The 23,654-nt window shown below is 38.5% G+C and overlaps 1 protein-coding gene across 1 annotated transcript in view; it reads right to left on the bottom strand.

The window, feature by feature from the left end:
- LOC127623370 (cadherin-13-like) overlaps positions 1-23,654 on the bottom strand; it is a 532,010-nt gene that overhangs the window by 448,913 nt on the left and 59,443 nt on the right. The window lies entirely within an intron of this gene.

Genomic DNA, 23,654 nt, shown 5'->3' with positions numbered 1-23,654 from the left:
TATAGTGCAAGATCAAGTTTATTATTTTAAAAAAGTGAAATATTTACATCAAAATGCTGCATAAAAATGTAACACAGATAATCAATACTTTTACTTCAATTAATACTTTTTTCACAGTAATAATTTTAGATAAAAACAATGACCACAAACACTATTTCAATTCGACAAAAATGCAAACTTAGAAGCCAAGAATATAAACTCACTGAGCACTTTAATAGGTCTTCTACTTTTGTAGCCCATCCGCCTCAAGATTTGACATGTTGTGCATTATAAGATGCTATTCTGCTTGCTACAATTTTATAGAGTGGTTATCTGAGTTACCGTAGCCTTTCTGTCAGCTCGATCCAGTCTGGCAATTCTCTGTTGACCTGTCTCATCAACATGGCATTTCCACCCACAGAACTGCCACTCACTGGGTGATTTTTGTTTCTGGCACAATTCAGAGTAAATTCTAGAGACTTTTGGGTGTGAAACTCCCAGGAGATCAGCAGTTACAGAAATACTCAAACCAGCCAGTCTGGTACCAACAATCATGTCATAGTCATAATCACTGAAATAATTGTTTTTCCCCATTCAGATGGTTGATGTGAACTGAAGCTCCTGACTTATATCTGCATGATTTTATGCACTGCACTGCTGCCACCTGATTGGCTGATTGGATAATCACATGAATAAGTAGGTTTACAGGTGTTCCTAATAAAGTGTTAGGTAAGTGTCTAACTATTTGCATTTGTAAGTTCTAAATTCAGATCCTCCAAACAGCTAGACAACAGTTTTTGTCAAAAGATAAACACAATGGAACCAATACAGAAGCATCATTTTGGCAGGTTTTATGACACTGACGTGCCAATGTTTTACGTTACATCTATTGCTCTCTGAAGTAAAACACTTGTTGCCTAAAGCACCGAAGTCTAGCAAAAAACGAATGAGAAACAAGCAAGTAAAAGATCACAATATGTCCATTTTTCATCACAATGCACTAACATTAAGAATAACCATGCTATTTTATCGTAACACAGATCCTGATATAATCATATCACCATTTGCAAGATCCCCGCTGGTTCCCTGTCCTAAATTGGGGCACTCTTTGACATTGACATGACTGTCACAACTGTGACCCATTTGCATTGCACTAATCTGAAATCACACGTTCTGAACAATGTAGTTGACACAGACTAAGACAACGAGAGGAGTACAAATCAAATAACCCAGCTGTCATGTTTTGTGAGGCATGTGCCATCATATTCAAACAGGAGGTCCATGTTTGTCAAACCACGGGGTAGAATAGACAGAGGTGGATCAACATACTTAAGCGACATCAGAGCAGGACAGTCCAAGGTACAGTACATAACAATCCCAAAGAAAACAAAAAGCTTTGTATAAACTGTCTGCAGGGTTTGGCAAAACATTTTTGCCATAGCACATACTATTACCATAAAGAACAGAGGGATCACAGCCATACAGGTATGAAACAGATCCATGTCACTCATGAAAATTGAGCGCAAGACAGATGGTGGAAACAAAAGAATAGCGTGAAGGAAAACCTAATCAATAAAACATCTGCCTTGTTTTCTCCTCAGGGAGATGAGGAATATGCTCCAGTGTACTAAAGGTAGAATCCCCATCTTCCAAACATACACACACACACACAAACAGGATCCACAGATGCTGCAGGGCAACCATGGTGACTTAAACATTTCAGGTGGCTCCTGTCATTCTAACTTTTTTCTTTTTTCCATTATAACCCATCGCTGAGTCACACGTCCAGCTTTAAAATAGACCCATTTATTGGAAAGGCACTTACTTGGAAGATTTCACTGCCTGTTCTTTGGTGGTGCTTTTTGTCAAATGAAAGTGCTCCATTGTCAGCCATGCTATAGAACCCTGTAATTCGTCCCACATCTTGCAACGATCAACCAGGAAAATCCTTAATGTAACAATAGAGGAGAACATTTCTTTATTTTTTTCTCCCCATACTTTACCAGTTCTTTTGATCCATACACAGCCTTGATTTGGACAGAAACATTTGCCTGCCACAACTTGAGATTTCATGTGTATATACTCATATATAAACAACTTTTTATGCTTAGACACAAATGTGTATCTATCTATCTATCTATCTACAGTATATATGGACATTACTGATGAAACAGCACCATCACTATTTGAAAAAAGTTATTTTTTATTAAATCTAGACAGGATCCATTTCCACCAGCCATCATTCCAACACCTTATTCTTGAGTAATCATGCTAAATTGCTAATTTGGTACAAGAAAATAACTTGCCATTATATCAAACACAACTGAAAACTATTGGGTTCGTTAAATGAAGCTTAACATTATCTTTGTGTTTGTTTTTGAGTTGCCACTTTATGCAATAGACTGGCAAGTCTTAAGGTCAATATTAGGTCAAAAATGGCCAAAAAGAAACAACTTTCTCTAAAAACTTGTCAATCATTGATTTGAGGAATGAAGGCTATACAATAATTGAATTTGCAAGACTTGAAGATTTCAAAAAAAGTTGTATACTGCAGTCTTCAAAGACAAAGGACAACTGGCTCTAACAAGGACAGAAATAGATGTGGAGGACCAGATGTACAACTAAACAAGAGGATAAGTATATCAGAGTCTCTACTTTGAGAAATAGACACCTCACGTGTCCTCAGCTGATAGCTTCATTGAATTGTACCCGCTCAACACCAGTTTCATGAACAACAGTAAAGAGAAGACTCAGGTGTGCAGGCATTATGGTGAAGAATATTTTGCAAAGAAAAAGCCACTTTTGAAACAGAAAAACAAAAAGAAAATGTTGGAGTGGGCAAAGAAACACAGACATTGGACAAAAGATACTTGGAAAAGAGTGGTATGGATCTTAACACCACTGAGCCTTTGTGGGATCAGCTAGACTGAAAGATGCGTGAGAAGTGCCAGTCAATACAGCCACATCTATGGCAAGTGCTACAGGAAGTGTGGGGTGAAATGTCACCTAAGTATCTGGACAAACTGACAGCTAGAATGCCAAAGGTCTGCAAAGATGTCATTGCTGCACATGGAGGATTTTTGGTTGAGAACTCTTTGAAGTAGTTTAAGAAGTTCTGAATTCTTTTTTTCAAATTGTAATAATAATTTTTAACTGCCTGCCTTGCTAAAATCCTGAGCAACAAATGTAATATTACGACAGAGGTGACATGCTTTGGCTATCAAAGTGACATCCATTTTAAGCAGTTTCCTAAATAAACTTAAAAGTCAAGATGTTTGTTAATATATGTGACTACATTATAGTTTATTGGAAAAATTCCATCTCTTTGGCTTTACAGACATAATAAGTGATCATACTCTGAGTGGGTCGCTGTCTTGATGGAGTCTCCTCATCTGGACATTTGAGTTGTGCAAGCTAATTTCTATACATATCTCAATTAGGATCTAAGGTGTGCCTTTATGTGCTATTGGAATTATCCTACTTCCCACTTCTGAAGAGGTAATTACGAGTATGGCGCGCTCACATGCTTTGCTTTCGAAAAGAAAAGGAAACATGGCCGACACCAGGTTCATTCACACATATTTCTTGAGGAACCTTTATTTTGACACCATAATGCATATCACTCAGTTAGCTTGCTGACAATAATGGAATTTTGGTCAACTACAAGCTATTTTCACTGTATAAAAATTTACAACATACATAGAATGGTTGCTGATATACATAAATGAATATTACCAATGAACAGCAAACACTAACAATTAGGTGACTTGGAAAAATGAGCAAAACCTACAGAAACTGTACACTCCTCCACCATGTTGAAAGTTTAAGACTCCTCCCATCTCGGAAACTTGGGTATCAAAATTATCTCAGAGTTTCCAAGTCATAATTACGACTTGATGGGTCATTCATGTGCAACTTCTGAGTGGGAAACTCGAATTTACGATAAATACAATAGCACGTGAAGGCAGCATCATTGACTCAGATTAACTGAGCATTCTGCTGTTGGGTTGCATGGTGTATTGTACAACATTTTTTTAAATGTCATGATGCGAACATTTTTCACATTTAAATGCATGAATAGCTGCAATTAAGCACAGCTCAGCTGTTCAAGTATTGTGACATGAATTGTGAAAGACAATTTGCATTTAGGGTGTATAAATGCATGATTTGCATGATGAAAATGTAATGCATTGATTAAGAGATTTAATAATGAATTGTCTCAGATTGCATGCACACACACAACAGACGCTGAGCATGAGATAAATAACACACTTTAAGTTCACATGGCCAAGTTCGGATTTATGTGTTCATATTCGTGTGTAAATTTGAGCAAAAGCATGCATGTTAATCATTGTTATTTTCTTGCTCATTGATGATATAATAATTAATTCATTAAATGCACATCTATCATGAATATTATATGTATTGTATTAAGCCAACCCTAATCTGCTGTAGCAGCATCCAAAACTGACCATGGCCAAATATAGTCTCTGCCTATATGGCAGAAGGAAACTGTTTTGTATGGCTTGAATATGCTGACAATATTTCATAAAATTAAAGGATGTCTCCCATAGGCTAGTGCTCTTCTAGCTTCTAACAGCATTTGAAATTGTATGCACCGGTTCAAGTTTAATGAACTGAGATTTGGCTTGTTGCAAAAGTAGAAGCTGCTGGCAATATAGTGAAGAACTGTCCGAGCTCAAGGGCCATGCCCAAAAGCTACTGCTTGAAACCTTGAAAACTGGTGATGAGATCACCTCAGCGAATCTGTGAAGACCTACAGTAGATGTAACTTAAAGGTTTTGCTGGAGGGCAACTAGCATCCGTCCAATTCAGACCTCAGTGAAAGATTCATAGCTCTAAAACTCAATGATGTTATGTGCAGTGAAGAAAGTGCAATGATCATATTGGCTGTCTTATAGTATTAGACACTTGCTCCATCTTCTAATGCCTTCTGTGCAAGGAGGTATATATTTTATAGTACAGTGTAGTTTGAGAAACTATCTGTTGGCATTCCCTTAAATCTCAAAAAGAGTTGCTCAATTGCCGCATGACCCCCTGTTATAAAATAATGAAATATTTCAATTTAATATATTCTTTGCAAAAACTAAATTATACTGTCAGAATACATGGTAACTTTCAAATGGCCACCAATGGAGAAAGAATGGTGTAGTTACAGTATCTACCAACAAGGATTCATTGAACCATGCTTAGTAATAGGTCTGGGTAAAAATATAGATTTTTCTAATTAATAGCAATCTTCATTTGAACAATCCTGATACTGATTCTTAAAATCTCAAGATCGATCTTTTACTTTTAAAAGTTTATTTCACTTGTTTTATTATTATTGCTGTATACAAATGAACTAAATAGCAATTGAACTGCATGCTTTGGGATCTGTTGTTTTTTTTTATTTTTTTTTATTTTATTAATACATTCATATGGCACCCAGTTTAAATGTTCCCTTTGTAATTTACACCATTAGCTGAAAATTTCTTTCAAAAAGTACATTAGAAATAACACAGTAGCTGAAATATCAAATTAATCAGAATCTAATCAAACAGAGAGCTTGAATTGGAATCTAATCAAATCACAAAATCTGTATCATACCATAGCCCTACCAAAGTCCCTTTAAAGGAAAGTTAGTACACTTGGCTACCATCACTTGGCAAGTCAGTCCATGGGAATGCCCCTGGGTATCTATTTTCTATAGATCTGAGTGGCATTAAAGGACAGCTCCTATCTAATTGAATGCGGTAGGGCTGAAATCTCTATAATTCATATTTCAAATCTGCAGCAAAATCTGACAACAATGGTATCATACTGTACAAATTGTGTGTCTTTAGCTTAGTTCACCCTTAAAAATGTTCAGGCTGGTCCAGCTAATGCACATGCTAGTGTTAACTGACAGGCAATGTCTGTCGTATGTCGTATGTAATCTAAAAGAGCATTGGCTCTTTTACCCATCACGTGGGACTTCCATTTCTACACCCACCATATTGGGTGTTCCAATTTCTCCCATTTATTTTAATGCAAGTGGTCTGTCTCAGGCTAAACAGGCCTTACTGGCCAAACCTTAACCCCAGTGCTTCTCCTCATCATTTTAGTTTGGTCAGTTCTCCCACCTCTGATGGGCAGTCTGGCCTACGGGAAGTGGCTTGGTAATTTCCAAAACTTGCTCGATGTCGGTCTTCTCATGTAGTGGCTTCATTGGGCGAATTAGACATGCCAGACTCAAACGAGCAAGCTCTGGCGCTAACGCCAACACCATCAGCCGCAGCAGATGGGACTCCCTGCCTCACCGCCAAGGCCTTAATGAAGCTGCAGCTGTTCAAAGACAAGGTGAATCTTCCTCCATATGCACCACCGTGCATCTGGCTTTCAATACAGTTCAGGGAGACGGCTCCTGTCCACACCCCATTTAGTTTGACACAATTGAGAATGCTGCTAAAATCTGGCTGATGTATGCAACAATAGTGGATATTTTAGTGGTGCCAGAAGCCCTTTTATTTAGTTAAAGGGATAGTTCACCCAAAAATAAAAACTTATCATCCAACATCTCAATCCAAAATCTCTCAATCATTTACTCACCCTTATTTTGTTCTAAACCCATATGGCTTGCTTTCATTCTTTCATGAAACACAAAATGAGATGTTCAGCAGAATGTTCATCTCCAGCATCGTTAACTTTCATTGCATAGAAAAATAAAGAGATAAATATAATGGAAGAAAGTGATTCATACATGTTTGGAACAATGCCAGGGTGAGTATTTTTGGGTGAACTGTCCCTTTAAACTGCAAGCAGTGTGACACAACAAAGCTTTCTGTGTGGGTAGCATTTCATCAGTCAGATAAACACTACCACATAAATGTTGAAGCTGTTTCTAAAGTAGCTCTATTGAAAGGGTCACTGATTATAATGTGACTGACATATTCAGCTTTGTAAATGCACTTAACCGTTTATGAGCAGGTGTCGAAGGGCCCGTGACAGCAACATCATACATGGGTCAACTGATGTTTGTTTACCAACATGCTTCATCAGGAATTATGCTGCTTTAGATAAAAAATTCTCACCTACTCAGCAGTTCAGCTTGTTATCTTAATGAGTATGCTCTCCAAGCTTTACCATTAGAGAAATAAGCCCAGAACAACAAGTTGTAGAATAATGACTTCAAAAGCTCTTGCTTGCATTCCCAAAATGTCAAATCTAATGACAACCTTTTGTCAACATTTCACCATGCAGCCCTGACCTGTTAAAGCAAAGAAACCAAACATCTTATGTATAATAATGGGCATTGCACTTATTTTACCCTTTATGTGCATTTTATCAGATCAGTTTGAACAGCATTTTATGTGCTTTTATAGCAAAATACATAGTTAAAATGCTGCTGTTCATCTTTTCTCTCAGTTTTCTTTTTTTATTTAAAGTAGTTTTATCAGTAAACATTTATTAAGGATCTAATTCTTCACATTAGTAAATGCATTAGGTCTCATGAACTAACAATTAACAATATTTTAGAGCATTTATTACGCTTGGTTAATGTTAATATATAAACGTAACATTGTTTGTTCATGTAAGTTCATTATGCATTAACGTCATGGTTACTAACATAACCTCCATTCCCTGATGGAGGGAACAAGACGTTGTGTTGATGTAGTGACACTAGGGGTCGTTCTTGGGAGCCCAAGACATCTCTGACCTTTGAGAAAAGGCCAATGAAAATTGGCGAGTGGAATTTGCATGCCACTCCCCCAGACATACAGGTATATAAGGAGCTGGAATGCAACCACTCATTCAGGTTTCGCACTGAATGAGGAGCCAAGACAAGGTCCCAGGCATTTCAGCGGGTAGTTCAGTATTGTGGCAGGAGGGACACAATGCCACGTTCCCTCCATCAGGGAATGGAGGTTATAACCATGACTTTCCCCTTCTGTCACTCACTCAACGTTGTGTCGATGTAGTGACACTAGGGGTCCCTATGGAAAATGTAACTGTGATATGTGGACTGGCGTTCCGAGACGGGCAGAGCTCTGTGTGCCTCGTAGCCAGCGTACCAGGCCGTCACGTAACTACCCCCAATGCACTCGTAGGCATCAAACGGTTCCCTGCACCTCAGGGACAAGTTGACTGCTCCAAAAATAAGGACCGGCTTACCCAGCCGCGACCTCTTCTCTCGTTCAGCTGGGGGCCATATAAGGTCTACGTCGGGGGGTATCCTTCCAAAGAGGAGGACACCTAGTGACATGTGGTGCCACTAGGATGACCTGCTCCTGGTCCTCCCTGACCTTGCACAACGTCTGTTCAGGTAGGCTCACTGGGGGAAAGGCATAATTGCAGATCCCCAGGGGCCAGCTATATGCCAGCGCGTTGGGCAGTGGGAGGACTCCTGGGAAGCGAACAGGTCCACCTGCGCTTGACTGAATCGACTCCAAATCAGCTGGACCACCTGAGGGTGGAGTCTCCACTATTCCCTGAGAGTGACCTTGGCACCCTTCGTGCAGCGCGAGGTGACAGGGACAGACCGAAGGGGAAGACCTTGTACTGGTATGCCCGGCCCTCGAAAGTAAACCTCACTGCAGTGAAGCGGATGCCGTTGAAACTGGGTGGCCACCTGGCGAACTGAAATGCATAGCCAAGTCGGACAGTCCTGATCAGCCACCGTGACGCATTGAGGAGCACGGGCCAAGCCCCCAAGCTCCACGCGATGAGGATCAAGGGAGCAAACATGTCGGACGTTCCGGTTCGACCAGGTTGAGCCAAAGGTGGCACTCCTGGACCACCAGAGAGGACATTGTCTGTCCGAGAGACTCACAATTCCTGACATTAGGTCAGTTAGGATCATATATATATATATATATATATATATATATATTCCTGTATTCTTTTGTGCTTTGCCCATCTGTTGTACTTCCTCCTAAAAGTGAGCAGTTGAGCACACTTTTATTGAGTTCTTAAGCCAATTTTTGTGTTGTCTAATCAGACCATCTGGCACAATAATGTAATTTCTGACTGTATTTTAATCAAAATTATATATTTATATAGGACCTGCATATTATATTTAGAAATATTTCTATCATTATGCATTATTTATATGAATTATCTTTAATTGGGGACCTTTCTCAGCAAATAATGATGTATGCAATAAATCGTAATCATTTTTTTTATTAAATTATTTTTCTTATTATTTATTTATTTATTTAATTTTAATCGATTGACAACCCTGGTAAAAAATGCCATTAACCCAGATAAAGCAATGCTGTAACGTTTATTGTTAGTTCATGTTAACTAATGTTCATGTTAACTAAACACACTTATTTGACAGTGTGTTTTTTTGTTACCAATTTATTTGTTCAAGTTTAATGCTGTCAACCCAATTGAAACACATTCATCATTCACTGTTGTTTTGACCAAAAATGTAGCTCTGGTTTAATTATATAGTACACTATAGCTATTCAAAGATATTTAGAAAGATATTGCCCTCGTAAGTGAATGTAGTTGGCTATTTTTTGTTAGTGTCTTTGAGTAGTATGTGGCTTGGCAAGATACAGTTTCAAAATAGCTTCCCCAACACTGCATACATTGTTTAGCTGGAAAAGATGTCATAAAGTATTAAGCATAAAAGAGAAAGGGGCGTGCAGGGGCGTTGCTAGGATCTTGATACATTGGGGGCTTAGCCCATCCCCGCACGCCCGCCCGCTTTTGGTAACTACTTCTTCTACTCATAGGCACATAATAATAAGCAATAATAATATAAATGGGGGTCTGGGGACCTCCCCATGAAATGTTGGCCATTAAACACTTCATTTCCTGCATTCAGGTGCATTTTTTTAGCATTTTAAATGATAGGTAAAAGATAGAATGCTTTATTTGTAGAACTGTAACAACTATTCACAGAAACACAAATAAATAATACATGAATATTAAATAATATTTAAAAAAATGAATATAAAACTATATATATAATGTGTATATAGATATTTATCTTTCTATATTTATCTATATCTATTTATCTATCTATCTATACACACACACACACACACACACACACACATAAATCACTCCAACAGTCTGCTTGTATAAGTCTGGAAAAGGAACTATAGACAGTCCAGTAAAGAGGGCATTCAACAGACAGTAAACACAGGCACTCTGTATAGGTTTGTAAAGAGAACTATATACATTTAAATAACATAGCTATAAACATAAATAATAGGGAAGAGGGGCACTGTATCCAGCGTCCATTCCTCTGGGAGTAAAATGAAATTAAAATGGAGAAAAGACAGCTTAGCACACTACATCCTGTCAAAATCGTGGATTATATCGCTTTAACAGTCAAAAACATGTGAAAATTATGTCAATTTCGGTCTTGGTGAGTATCCTCTAAACACAGTCGGTTATGTCTTAAATAAGCATAAATCGCACGTGACAGTATAATGAAAACCGGATCCGTGCACTAGCTCTTACAGTGACAGCAGCCATATGTGTCTGTCATTAATTTGGTTGTCAAAACAACAAAACATAGCTTTCATTTTAAGGAATCAGGATTAATAGCCTATGTATTTAATTTAGTCAGGACTAAAATACTACCCAGTGTTATTTTACATTTGTTTACTTTATTCAGTCTCTGTAGTATTTCTGAATGTTAGACCTAAGCAAAAACTTTTCTCTCTATTAATTATTGGTATCTTTATTCTATTGTATTTATTTGTGCTATTTTTTTTTTTTCCAATTTAATTCAAAGATTGAAATCAAGCTTCCTTGTGTAGTGTAAATTCTTAAGAACAAAATTACCCCATTGTAAAAATGCAATGAGTGATTACAGATGAGCATTTAGATGAGATAAATGTAATTAAAAAAAAAAAAAGTCTAAACTCCCCCCTCAAATTAAAAATTCCCCCGATAAGAATAACCTAAGGGGGGATTCGCCCCTCTGAATGAAATTCAGGCCCTGCATCTGAGGTAGACTGACCACGAGCTATGTGTTTGTGAAACGAAAGTTTCTGCTTCTGTAGAAGCTATAGTTCTGTATGAAATCAACATTGTTACAAGAAAAACATGTTTTTATCATAGACTGTAAAAAATAGGTTTTTATCCGCGCAATCTTATGGAGAAAAACTACACTACTACCCACAGTCCTAAGCTTAACAGCGACGCCTCTGATTGGTCCAACTCGCTGATACCATAGAAACGTTTACTGTACCCGCGAACGGCTATAGCGATAACATTAACTAGCTATCTGACTAACGTTACAAAAGGGAGCTTGTTGTCACAAACTTTCAGTGGTTTAAATGCCAGAGAATGCATATAATTACATCCAGTTATTTATCTGATAATGTATCCTGAATTTTACTTGTAACATTGGATAATGGGAAAAGGTAGAGGTGACTTGTTGAGTCAGTGACATTAATCTAATTATCTATTAATCTAACCAAATTAACCTCAAAAACATGAAGTTTAGTACTGTTTTCCGAGCTCACTCACTTTGGGATTGTAGCCAAGGCTGTTTGCTGGCCTCAGGAGGTGGAGGACTGCCGTCTTGACGGCGCTTAAAAAATTGCCGGATATCCATTTTTACATTAGACGTTTGGGCTAGTGAGTGACGGATGAATCTTGATGCAGTCTGCTGCTTCCTGCTGATTGGTCAACAAGACAGCACGCTGTATATAGCTGGTAGTAGTCAATATCGATGCACGCGCATGGAGCGCATTATGAAAGACTTCGTCTTAGGTTTAACAACCTATGAAACTATTAATGAACAATATGAAACTAAAACGACATAAGCTTAATTTAAAATGGCTTAGGAACTATCTATTTAGAGGTGGATAAACGCAATTTAGAGGTGGATAAACCCACTTTGGAGGTGGGTAAACGCTATTTCCGAATTTTGCGTAAACGGCGCTTATGTGCGTTTAGCCTCCACTACATCCCTGAATAACGTTCATTTACACATCGTGTTTCAATCGCCAAATCAGATGTATAGGCTACTTCATCTACATTCCTCACGAGAAACGGATTATGGCTCACAAAATGGATTAGATATAGGCAAAATAGTAAGGTCCCACGTACTTTATATATACAGTACATGTTCTGCATTAATACCACAGTGAGTAACTTACAGGGCTAGTAAGTTAGACCAGGGTTTGCTTAAGAGCCTTCACCGACCTGAGCTTAATGATGAGGAACGAGCCAGTAGATAACTCTTCTTGCCTCCCTTGTATCGTTCATGACTCCTTATTTTACTTTTTAAAAAGTGTCTAATGTCCATAATAGCTACCACCAGAAGCCACAAACAACAATGACAGTCAAGCCCTAAAGCTGTAAGTTAACCGATGACTCTTTCAGACTCTCTCCTCTGGTGCGCACTTTAAATACAAGCATTCTGTAACCATTCTGAAGCCCCGGATGCCCATGTCTAACGACGCGCCTGGGGGCGTGTATGCTTATTTAATAAGACCATTTAATAAGACCAAGGACCAAGTGGCCCTGAAGAATGGCTTGGCCGCTGAGATAAAATCCCAGGAAGGGTGGGTGTATAGAACGTTGTGGAAAAAGAGGAAAGAAAGCCAGATTTGTAGTGTAGGAGGAGAACTAGCTTTGTTCTACACCAGACTGGCAGGTCGAAGGAAGAGGGGAACAGCTCCGGAGCCCCAGGCGGACTGAGCTTTTCAATTAACCTTAATTGAATTGCTCTACACCGGTAAATGCTCTGTTTTCCAAATGGGAGCCAGGAAACAGGCAATGAATCCCACCTGCAGCAGGAAGGGTGAGAGAGGTAGGGAAAAGGGGAACACAACAAGGAGTGTGGGAGGCACAGTGGGAGATCTAGATGGGCAAATTCATTAAACATTTTGGAAGATGGCAGAAATGGGACTCAGATGCTCTAAAATTCAGTTGGTATCTAAGGATCCAGCAGTGGTGAGTTTTCTCCTCTGCCAGGCGCACATTTAAGCATATACACATGAAGTACTTGTTCACAGTAAAGCCCATACATGCTCGGATAAGTGCTGTTACAGTGTCCTACTGCCACAAAATGCTCATGGTCGGAAGGCAAAACATTTCAGGGGGACACCTTCCATCTGCTCCAATTCAACACTCTTTAGTGTGTCTAAGTGTCTGTGCATGTGTCTTTGGTCTGTGGGGATTTTGGAAAGAGGGGCTGTCGCTAATTAAATGGCTAGTCTGGCTAGTTATTGTCAGGGTTCTGTCACCTTGTCAGTTATGTTTATGGTGATAAAAGGACCCTGACACTCATGTTCTGTGTTTATCATGTGAGCGCCCGGTTTTGGTGTTTTATTCCTTGCCGTGCGCTCTTCTCTCCAGTTTGTGTTTTCATTTTCAGAGCATGGTGTCTGGATCCTGATTCTTTGGTCTGGTTCGGATTTGTTTTCGGAATCGGATACTTGTGCTCCATGTCTCGTCTTTATGAGTGCATGGTTTTAGGATCGGTTCTTTTGCCATGTGCTGCTCTGTCTTTTATGTTTGGTTTGGTCAGTGATGGCATGGTGGTGGTGTAGTGGTCTAAGCACATAACTGGTAAACTGGTAATCAGAGGGATGCTGGTTCAAGCCCCACAGCCACCACCATTGTGTCCTTGAGCAAGGCACTTGACTCCAGGTTGCTCCAGGGGGATTGTCCCTGTAATAAGGGCTCTGTAAGTCGCTTTGGATAAAAGCGTCTGCCAAATGCATAAATGTAAATGTAAATAAATGGTTTTGCTGGCCAATTGTGCTCTACCGTCTTGTCATTGTGTTTGGTGTAAGCATATGGCTTCTGTCAGGTTTGTTTGCCATGTGTTCTCCTGTCTCTCGTATAGACCCTGCCCCCTCGTTTCCTTGTTATATGTTAATTAGCTTCACCTGCTTTCCCTCATAATCCTCCTCATTCCCTTCCCTATTTAACCTCCCTGTGTTTTCTGTCCCATGACAGTTCCTTGTAGAAAATCCTGTGGATTAATGTGGATGTTTCCCATGTTAGGTTGACTGTCTGTCCGCCTGTTCCTGTTTTCTAGTTTGTTCCTGTCTGTTCCGGTTGTGTGGCATGGAGCCACACAGCCTTTCAAGCTTCCCCTCCAGCCCAGCCCATCATCTTGATTGTAGCCCTGTACTGTGATTTTATTTCCCTTCTGGGTTGTTTATGTTTGCTTTTGTTCATTTTTATCAATAAAGCCCTTTTGTTACTGTGCGCTTGAGTCCTCACCTTCTATCGGCACCAAAACTGACAGTTCCAGAATAGCTAAAAACGCTTACAAAAAACAGGTTACAATACATTATAGGTACTCTAAGCTTCTTTTTCTTTTAATACCAGGCATAAAATATCCCTTTTTCCTGAGAGATATCACTGCAATAGGTGTCCTGAGGAATCACACCTGTCTCTGTGACAGCTCTAGATTATGTTAGCAGCAAAAAGGATCCAGGGATTGGCCCACAATTTTTGTAGCCAATCAGAAAATAATCTAATCACAAACTAGAAGCTTAAATTGGGTTTGCAAATGGGATGCAGGGCGATCTAATTTAAGGCTGGATTACACTACACAACTTTTCAAATCATATTCTATAAATAATAAGATATTATACACATACCGACTTTTGTCGCAAAAGACATGGGCCAGCACATTTGGGTGCGGTCTTGGGTGGGTATCATTTGAGTCGGGAAGCATCATATACTACAAGATTTCCTCTGTAGTCCTTCATAGTCAGCACAAAAATATTAATTCCCTTCAACTAGATGGAATCATAGTCAGAGGGTAAGAAATCAGAGTAGGTAGCCATCATATACTATATGGTTTTCTGTGAAATCTGTCAACTCCGACTGGCCCAAAATCTCAAGAGTGGAGCCAACTAGCATCAGCTAGCACCAAAAACCACAGTACGAGGCCCAACTGCATATCACTGCTAAAATCTATGTTAAGTCATATAGTCGAATCCAGCAAAAAAGCTGAAATTGCTTACAGCACCTTAATAACATACATCCAAAATCTATGCTAAAAACTACTTGGTAACCACATGGAGTGATTTTTCCAAGCAGACGTCAGGTATGTTCACTGGTTATTTCTCATCATTTTTGAAACACTGTCCAGCTCTTCTGGGTACTCATAACACATTCTGTTGCTGTAGTTTTGCTCTTTGAAGAGATTTTGGAACACTTCTGAGAGGACACTCTGTGAATGCTCAGTGCCCTTGAATCAAGGTCCCCCTCACCTAGGTCTGTGCTTACCAAATAGAAAGCTGTTTAAATGGAATGGCAGTTTGGAAAATAGAGAGCAAAATGAATTGTAAATTATGAATAGGCCTCAATTCGTTTTAAAGTGCATGCCATAACCTCTGCAATAAAACCGCCTAACAACATGTAGGATATCCCTGCATGTTCTTAGGTTCTTGCAAGGCAAGTTGTTGAAACAGACGGCTGTGTTGCCACACCAAACAGCACAGTAAAAAAAAAAAATACACAAACACACACACACACCAGTCAGGCATTGTCACAGGTATGGCATGTTGTCTCCACCCACTCTGTGAACTCATTAACCTTTCCTTCATTTCTACAGCTAATTAAAAGCAAGTTCTTACACAGCAGACAAAAACACAGATGGGAGGACTACAAAATAAAAATAAAAAAACTTGAAAAAGCAGAGACCAACAGAAAGACAAGCAGGCGGAGAGCTGTCATATTCATTATTAGAGTCTTCACTCGTAACTGCCAAATAGGTAAACTAATTTCTTTCCTTTGAAGGGTAGCTGTCTGGCATGGAGTCAGGCACTTGGAAAAAAATCACAATTTGTTTCCAATGTCCCAAAATTAAAGGAATGTTAATTGAGTTCTCCTATTAGAATCAAACTGATTTGCCTTGATAAGAAATTGTCATTTTGGAGAAATGGGATGGGTGTCACAAAAATTGCCAGGTAATTTACTAGAGAACATTAGGTATTTAATATGCCACTCTAAGACATGAACTAATAGTTTTTTGTAGCTTAACAAATGTCATGGTTTATGAGGACTGCTAGGCCTATCAATAAAAAATCTAATGTAAAAAAAATACAACAACAAAGGCTGTTTCAACATCAAAGTGCATGACGGGAGGTTAACTATTTTTATTTGTGTCTAACCTGTGCCAAGTGTCTGCTTTTTGAAACTTTTTGCAACTTGAATCTGACATGTGGTGGATGCAAACGAGTGAGAAAGATGTTCACTGTCTGCAATATAATTTGAAAAGCCACAGTTTTTGTGAAAAGTAAAAGTACTGAACTGAAGAAACCCCCACGGAGTTACCTGCCACAGCTTTGAACATTTACTGAAGACTCATTAATTTCTCTTAGATGTGAAAGCTACCAATGTTGCTGGGCTGTCTGAAATTGTTGCCAACTGCTTTAGGTCTGAAAGCAAATGTGCTGATGAGTGGTCATCTTTAGTGTCCTGTAAGTGGTTTCAATTTGCAAGCATGAAGGCTGTATGACTACACAGTGTAATATACACCTTTGTTGGGTTAGACAGCTCATTAGGCGTATTTTTCCCCAGCAACATGAAGATTATAAGATTTTCAGCTTTAGAGTGGTTGTATGGAAACATTTTTGACTCTATAGAACTTGACTAGGCATGTTTTATGAATATCGAAAGTCCAGAGTAGACCTGACCAGACATGAAGAGAGTCATATTATGCAGCAGATTCAACCATATCACCTTCAGCTGTGAATTTATTGTGCAAACAAAACAAATGTTGCACCTGACATAATTGAAATTCAGAGCATGTCAAAGACTTTAAAATTCCAAAGAAACTTGTAGTTCCACAGTACAGTAGTCAAATGTCAGTTATCAAAACCGCTTATTGAGAAGCCACAACTTGATCCTGGAGAACTGGCTAAAAATAGACCGATTTCAAATCTCCCATTTATGTCGAAAATACTAGAAAAGGTAGGATCCTCCCAAATATGTTCATTTCTACAGATAAATAGTATATATGAAGAATTGCAGTCAGGAATTAGGCCTCATCACAGTACAGAGACTGCACTTTTCAGAGTTACAAACGACTTGCTCTTATCATCTGATCGCGGCTGCATTTCTCTTCTAGTGCTTTTAGATCTTAGTGCTGCATTAGACACGGGAGATCACAACATTCTCTTGAATAGGCTAGAGAATTATGTCTGCATTTGTGGAGATGCATTAGCATGGTTTAGGTCCTATTTAGCAGACCGCTACCACTGTGTCTGTTTAAATGAGAAATTGTCAAACCAAATTGGCCTCTGCTTTTCTCCTTGTGCTTCCCCTTGGAGATATTATCAGGAATCGTGGAATATGCTGACGATACACAACTTTATATTTCTTCAAAACCTGATGAGATTTCAATGAGATTGGATGGCCAGAAATGTCCTTGTACTCAATTCTGACAAAACAGAGGTACAAATTATTGGACCAAAAATCTGTAAAAATAAGCTAAAATATAATCATTTGAAAATCAAATTACCAATGTTTGTAGAGCAGCATTCTTCTATAATATTTCTAAATTACAGCACATGCTTCTGTTGCTGATACCGAAAACCTAATTCATGCGTTTATGACCTCAAGACTAGATTATTGTAATGTATTACTGGGAGGATGATCAGCAAGATCAATAAATGAACTTCAATTTGTTCAAAATGCAGCAGCCAGAGTGCTAACGAGAATCAAGAAATATGATCATATTAGCCCTATTTTATCGTTGTTACATTGGCTACCTGTTCAATTTATCCTTCAACCCACAATTAGGCAGCTTTAGTTTAGTCTGCCGGAACCAGAAACCAGAAACATCGATCACAATAAATTGAATTGCATCTCTGCTTATATTATTTTATTTGTTTCCCTGTCTCAACCTCGGGACTCCAATCCTGAGGTCACAAAAACCGCCTGGATCCAGCACCATTCCTGCTTCGTGTTGGACTCCACTGCTACGTGTCGCTGTGTGATGATGACTAAATGCAGCCGGTGCCAGCCAAATATCACTGCAGTCTATTATGATGGACTTCAGAGGATGAACTGATGCCAACTCCAACCATAAGACATGGGATGCTTCATATGCCATTGCCTGAACCTTGGATTTAGGATGGACCACACCGAACCTCACCAAAATTACCGGCCAGGTTGAACTGTGATGCACCTCACTGATCTCTGCCTGCATCACCTCGGTCTATTGATGGACTACGCTCTTGAAATGGAATACATAGACTATCAATTGCCAACAAAAAGCCTTCATCAACCAATTAACAAGGACAATTGCATCTATGTGAACTTCTGCAGTTAATCCAGGATGGACTTCAAAGACATTGGTCATTAATCTTACAGTTCATAGAAAATCTGTTTAAACACTGTCCCATAAAACTTACTTAGTTTAATAATTTTAAATATGACTTGCACTACACCTAAGTGATATTGGCATTATATTCATGATGTTAGCCAGAGTGGAACTGGCCCCCAGTGAGTCTGGTTTCTCCCAAGGTTATTTTTCTCAATGAATCAACACCTTATGGAGTTTTATGTTCCTTGCCACAGTCGCCTTCGGCTTGCTCACTGGGGTTATTAATACAATTATTATATAATTACTTATTTTTAAACATGATTAACAATCATATTTTATCTAAATACACAATGATGATTCATCAACATTATAGACATAACAGTTTTATCTTCTGTTAAATGACTGATCTTCTGTAAAGCTGCTTTGAAACGATGTGTGTTGTGAAAGGCGCAATACAAATAAAATTGACTTGATTTGACTTGCAAGAGGTTTTTATCTGTCAGTCTAAATCCAGTCTGTCGGAGAGCATCAACACCTGTATGCCAAAGATCGAGGTGCTACACTTAAAAGAATATTCCAGGTTCAATACAAATGAAGCTCAATCGACAGTATTTGTGGCATAATGTTGATCACCACAAAAAAATAATACATTTGATACCTTTTCTTTAAAAAAAAAAAAGCAAAAATCATGGTTACAGAGAGGCACTTAAAATGGAAGTGAATGGGGCCAATTTTTGGAGGGTTTAAATAGGGCCCCTTAATATTATATATCTGACGAGCATATATCTCTGTTGAGAACATTAAATGGGCACCCGACATGATGCACTGTGGCAGTGATGAATAAGAGACTCGTAGTGCTCATTAATTATTTCAATCGACACACACACACACACTGACACTGCATTTATGTAACATAATGTAGCCTATAATCAGATTTATTATCACAACTTAACGCTTAATTATGGTACCTGTTGAGTACCAAAGCTTTAGTGGAACATCTCTGTAGTTAATATGATGAACTAGATTGTTTACTATGTTGTGGCATCTGTGTCAACTTAATACACAGAAATTGAAGTTAGCTCTGAGAAAATCTCTAGCATAATTATTTAATTTTGAATTTGTTTTTATTTATTTTTTTGCAAATTCTACTTGGTTTACCATCTTAAGTGTCCAATCTATTGAAGATTTTCTGTCTGTCGAGTTCCCGAGCAGTCAAAATGACCAAATTTCCCTTCCCTTAATGTTTGAGTACAATTAAGATGAAGAATGGTGGATAGGGCTTAATTTTTCAATATGTATAGGCTGCTCTTTTCCTGTTAACGGCAGTCCACACAAGGTTGAAGAGTAAAACTATAGGAAAACAGCAGTCCTAAAAACTGGAATATGATAACATCCTCCTTAGCACACACTCATTCCAATGTTTTCCTCTCACGCAGTCGCCAACGGATGGATCTGTTACACAGCACCACAGTGGAAAAAGAGACTGTAACCATGTCAAATGGCCCGCATCGGCATGGAACGGTAAGGTTTTGCAATGAAAACTGTTCGGCTGTGTAGGTCCATACAAAGCAATTGAATGGCTACCAAAATTTGAAAGCATATAATGGCAGCATAAAAATAATCCATAAAACTTTAGTGGTTAAATCCATGTCTTCAGAATAGTGGCATAACTACAGGGAGGGCAGCTACATTGGGCTCGGGGGTGGCTGCCCCAAAAGGGGCCCAATAGTTGCTTTGCATGATGCAAGATCCAAGTTACGCCACTGCTTCGGAAGCAATATATTAGGTGTGGGTATAGGAAACAGATCAACATTTAAGTCCTTTTTACTATAAATCTTCACATTTGGCCAGCACCAACCAGTAGGTGGTAATATTCACAAAAAAAAGTGAATTGTCAAAAAACAAGAGAAGAAGACTTTGGAAGTGAAAGTGGAGATTTAAAGTAAAAAAGGACTTTTTTCATCTGTTTCTCTCATTAAAATTTTAATTAAATGTAACTTTTCACTCAAATTCTTATGTTGATAATATAATGTTGTGTAAAATTCAAAAGAATTGGAAATAGAAGCATTTTCACTGGTGGTCTCTGACATTTGGTGCGCACCACTTTTATTTATATACTATATCAGTATATATTGAAATCTCTTGCCCTTCTTTCTCCACTCATATATTTGAATCATATTTTATCTGATTCAGCACGTCGCTGCTCTTTGAAATTTCAGAGCTGCTTATGATGGCTTCTCTCTCATAAAGTGAATTATAAAATTTGCCTCTCATGCAAAGCTATTTCACCACAATAGTCAGGCCAGGCTGAGAGGGGAACAGGTCTTGAGGGAACCACTCATGTCCTTCATGAATGCAGAGAGTCTCTTTGTCGGGACATCACACACTCTCCATGCATTGTCACACACTGATGAGTAATCACAAAAAGACAGTTATCAGCTTAGATGCATACACACGCGAAACATCCTCATACTTTGTGTACAGCTGTACACACTCCACTATGTAAATGTTTCAAACAGGAACAGTGCTGAACATCAGCTTTTGCTGAGGCATTTTAGAGCCCTCTTGGTTTAAAATTTTCAAAGATTCATATGTATTTCCTGCCCTTGTGAATTTTGATTTGCTCTGTGATGGCAAGCCACATGTATAAGGGATGAGTCATGATTGTTGACTAATCACTCCAATTAGTGAGGTTGAGTAGATTTGTATTTATTTATTTATTTTAGCAGGTGTGCTTTAATTACTGTAGCATTCTGACAGTGTGTTGTTAGACAATGTGCCAGTATGATCTCATGAAAACTACATGACTGTGGTGACACTTTTGCACCTTTCACATAGAGCAGCAAAACACGTCTCGAAATGCCTGCATTTGGTTCAATTCTGTTGAGCTCAGTCAAGCTGTTTTTGAATGCAAGAACACGTTTTATGTAAATGGCCAATCAGAAATGTGTCCGATCTGGGTCCGGTGAACCCCAAACCAGCCTAATTATACAAGGCCTCCTCAAGTCCAAATAGTCGTTCAGGCAACCCACCAGCGAGTTGATTTTAAAAACATGTCATTTTGCACATCCCTACCATGCATGGAAGTCACTGCACATTATAATAATCTGAATTTTAAAACTCTTGGCTCACACATTTGATTGGAGTGCTGGGCCTGGGACTTTGGACTTCCTGCATGCAGTTCGGACTCCTTCATTATCTGGTTTTCCACTCAGCATGCCTTGCATTTTTAACAAGTGTTCCATGGCCTATTTTACCAGGATTGAATGAGCTTGTTTTTTTTTACTTATTGATGAGGCTGTTCCCAATGCTCAACGCAGAACATTTTAAGAGGGGGAGTGACTGGTATCTGCAGCGATATGATAATGCCGATGCAACGCTGAAGACTCACATTAGCACCATGAAGTCTATGTATGAATGTGAAATAAGAAGCTCTGTTAATGAGCGCTACTCTTATTGGTGATTAGCTCACTCTGTTGTACTTCCTGTGCCTGTCCTGAAACTTAATACAGACAGAGAACACAGAGCTGTGAACTTAAGTTATTTTTTTGTATTAATATTTGCAGTTGACTATTTAAAACACTATCTCTCCTCATAGGAAAGAAACACACAGACACGCACGTGCACACACTCACGTACGCAAGCATGCATACATGCATGCACACACAAAATAACAAAATTTTTACAAATGAGATCCCTTTAATATCCCTCAAAATATGTTGCTTATTCTAGAGAACATTGATATTAAATGATGGCTTTTGCTTACATTAAGTCTCCTGTGTCTCCTCTAAAGTTTTCGAAGAGATCGCAACAATGTCACAAACTGAGCTCTCATATGCCAAGATACTAAAGTCTGCAATCAAAAGGTCAGAGATTTCAATATGAACATTAACATTTCTCATTAAATACAGTGAATTAGTTTAATTTGAGACATTTTTTGTTCTAAAAGCCTTGAGCAATTCTATGTTAACATTTCCATATTCTAGCTTGGTTGTTACAGTAAGTAATTAAGTCCAATTTGTTGGTCAGAAGTATTGGTGTCACACATTAAAGGTCAAAAGAGCAAAACATTTCCAGATTACCCTAAATTCACCCTACTTCCAACACCAAATTATTAGGTGCAAAAAGCACCTGCCACACATCATGGCTATTTGCACTCAAATAGTCTGGTGGAAACACTTTAAAGACAAACTGCACCCCAAAGTGTTGCTTCAATGGTGTGGTGTGTAAACACACTGTGGATGTATTTTTGTCTAGTAGACTGCCTTGGTTCGATTCCCCCTTTTGCCCCAGTTTTGCCATCATGTTTCCTGTCTCCACTTTTCATATTTCTTTTAATACTACTTATAATAATTCATAAAATTAATATAAAGGCTGATTTCCTTGCAGTGATTTGGTCAATGTAAAGGTCAGGGAGTTTAGAGAAATGTTTCATCAGGGTCAAATTAACTATGGTTTTACTATAGTAATATTATAGAACCATATTTTTTGACAGAAGCAATAGTTTTTAATGCAATTAACCATGGTGTTACTACAGTAATATGGTGTTAATACAGTAACAATGTTTTGTGGTTACTATGATTTCACTACAAAATACCATGGTGATAGTATTACTGTAGTAAAACCATGGTTAATTTTTGTAAGGGAAGGTTAGGGATAGGGGTTAGTGTAGGGGGTCTGTGGGACTCTAAATAAACACAATAAAAACTCTTTTGTGATGCCCCTTTCTGTATGTTAGTATTTAATTAGGGGTACAAAAAGCATCTAAGTGTATTTGGACTTAGTGTAAAGATGATGCTTTTGGTTGCCATTTACACTTAGTTTTAGCATTGCAAATAGAATCTGCCTTATTGTATAGCTCTATTTTCTTATGGTATATCATTTACTTTTTTTTTTTTTTTTTTGGTGTCATGTTAGGAATTTATAGCGACTTCTAAGGCCCACCTGAATCCATACTCATATAAATTGATTAGTAAACTGTGTGCTGTTATTTATGCTGGTGTGCTGGTCAACAAGTTACACCAGCAGGTCCAGCACACCTGCATAATCCAGCCTGGACCGGCATGTTAATTCATACTGAATTCATTCAGCTGGTCTTTTCAAAAGGGGAGACAGACTTTAGATACTTTTTTTAGCTTAGTGGTGAAGCAGTCAATGAAGACTGTTCCCACATTCTGAACCTGCTACACTGAATGTTTGTCTATATATAGTGGAGGTGTCCTAGATCAGAAGCCTGAAAAACCTGTATGTGGTCTTTCTCTCCTGGATCTGAGCTTTGTTAGGTCTGAGACAGGCTGTGTTTGTAGAAGTCATCTGATGGATTATTGTAATGAAGTCTACAGTATGTTGTTTACCAGCATCCACCCTGCTGTCTTTTCAATGCCTTTTCTCAGATATTTTCCTTCACTCTCTCCTCGTC

The sequence above is a fragment of the Xyrauchen texanus genome, chromosome 29 (assembly GCF_025860055.1).
Source record: "Xyrauchen texanus isolate HMW12.3.18 chromosome 29, RBS_HiC_50CHRs, whole genome shotgun sequence".
NCBI classification, from domain to species: domain Eukaryota; kingdom Metazoa; phylum Chordata; class Actinopteri; order Cypriniformes; family Catostomidae; genus Xyrauchen; species Xyrauchen texanus.
Note: the sequence above shows the minus strand (reverse complement) of the source record. Positions and strands in the feature narration are given on the sequence as shown.